Source organism: Schistocerca nitens, chromosome 3, assembly GCF_023898315.1.
Source record: "Schistocerca nitens isolate TAMUIC-IGC-003100 chromosome 3, iqSchNite1.1, whole genome shotgun sequence".
NCBI classification, from domain to species: Eukaryota; Metazoa; Arthropoda; class Insecta; order Orthoptera; family Acrididae; genus Schistocerca; species Schistocerca nitens.
This window is the reverse complement of record NC_064616.1, coordinates 226,630,602-226,632,723: the sequence shown is the minus strand read 5'-3', so window position 1 is coordinate 226,632,723 and position 2,122 is coordinate 226,630,602. Positions and strand designations below refer to the sequence as shown.

The 2,122-nt window shown below is 39.3% G+C and overlaps 1 pseudogene; it reads right to left on the bottom strand.

The window, feature by feature from the left end:
- Positions 1–672: 672 nt before the first annotated feature.
- On the bottom strand, positions 673–789 carry LOC126249992 (5S ribosomal RNA; annotated as a pseudogene).
- Positions 790–2,122: the final 1,333 nt, after the last annotated feature.

The following is a 2,122-nucleotide window of genomic DNA, read 5'->3' as shown; positions in this document are numbered from 1 at the left end:
GAGTAATAGTTTGTGTTTAGCTGCCAACTCCCAAACATCTATGTGTAAACATCTTTCATGAAATACTTTTGAGTATGTCATCAGTATCCATGTGACTTTAAGATGGGATTATGTTTTGGACAAATTGACACTGTTTAAACCTATTACAAGTACTAGCTAATTTAGGTTAGTAGTATTACTGTGACAGGAAGTGGACAGGTCAGAGCAGATTTAATAATTGCATTCTTATCGGTGAACTATCAACAGTATTATGAGATTGATTGTGAACTGGTAATCAACAAAATGTGTTAATACAAATGAAAGTGAAATGATCTCAAACTTAAATCAATGCCATTGTTAGTGAACTGAGAGATCGCCAATTAAAGCAATGTCAAGGTATGAAACTTCAGATCATAGTGTGCCCCCAAGGACTTGTAACAACACAACCAGGTTACTACCATTCCTATACACAAAACCGAGATTATGTTAGAGTTCTTCATAGCACTCCATCTTCGGCCACAAGTGGCCCACTGTGAGCATCCGACCACTGTGTCATCCTCAGGAGGATGCGGATAGGAGGATAGGAGCACACCGCTCTCCCGGTCGTTATGATGGTATTCTTGACCGAAGCCGCTACTATTCAGTCGAGTAGCTCATCAATTGGCATCACGAGGCTGAATGCACCCCGAAAAGTGGCAACAGCACGGAGCGGCTGGATGGTCACCCATCCGAGTGCCGGCCACGCCCAACAGCGCTTAACTTCGGTGATCTCACGGGAACCGGTGGATCCACTGCGGCAAGGCCATTGCCTTAAGAGTTCTTCATAGACCCAAGTTAATTAAACTGATTGTCATTCAACTGTGAACGTTTTGAAACAACAAAAGAACAATAAATTTTGTTAAAAATAATTTTATTTCAAAATCAGTAAAAGAAAGAAAATTGCAAATTTCTGAAGTTTCAAATACCAATTTAAAACTAACTAAAAAAAAAATACGACACTAAAATAGTTATTACAAAAAAATTATAATTTTGATATAACTGATGCCTCAATTAGAAAATTAAAAGGGTGCAATTTTCTAAAATGTTATTGCATATATAGGGAGCTTTCATTAAGAAATAAATATATTGGGAAGCAGTAGTTGGTATCCCCAGTTCCCTAAACAGGCTTCTGCAGGATGATCTTGAGTTCACACCATATATAACTCTTATTGAATGCTTTTGTGCCCAGAAAACTTTAGCTTGGCTTGATGAATTACCCCAAAAAATAATCCCATATGACATTATGGAATGAAAGTAAACATAGTATGCAAACTTTTTAATTTTTATATTCCCTATGTCTGACACAATTAGCACTGCAAATAGAGATTTGTTAAGACGCTTCAGCAGTTCTGTGGTGTGCTCCTCCCAGTTACAAATGTAAATGTCGTGTGACTAGGGCCTCCCGTCAGGTAGACCGTTCACCGGGTGCAAGTCTTTCGATTTGATGCCACTTCGGCGACTTGCGGGTCGATGGGGATGAAATGATGATGATCAGAACAACACAACACCCAGTCCCTAAGCGGAGAAAATCTCCTACTCAGCCAGGAATCGAACCTGGGGCCTTAGGATTGACTTTCTGTCACGCTGACCACTCAGTTACCGAGGGCGGATGCTCCTCCCAGTTGAATTTATTACCAAGCTGCAATCCCAAGAATTTAACACTGTCCACTTCTTCTTTCTGCTTGTCATTTTATGTTAGACATATACTCATGGGCACCCCTTACAAGTTCTGAACTGCATGTAGTGTGTTTTTTCAAAGTTTAGTGACAAAGAATTGGCTAGGAATCAGTGATTAATGTCCCCAAATATTTTATTAGCCAATCTTTCTAAGACTACACTTGATTTGCTATTTATTGCAATGTTTGTATCACCAGCAAACAAAACGAACTTGGCATCTGGTAATGTTACTGATGAAAAGTCATTGAAATACACAAGAAAAAGTAAGGGCCCTAAGACGCAACCCCGTGTAGCCCCACATGTAATTAGTTCCCAGTTGGATGATGCCTGATAGCTTAATACATGTCTCTTTCCTAATAACACTCTTTGTTTCCTGCCAGAGATATAAGATCTGAAGCATTTTGCAGCATTTCCTGTTACACCATAA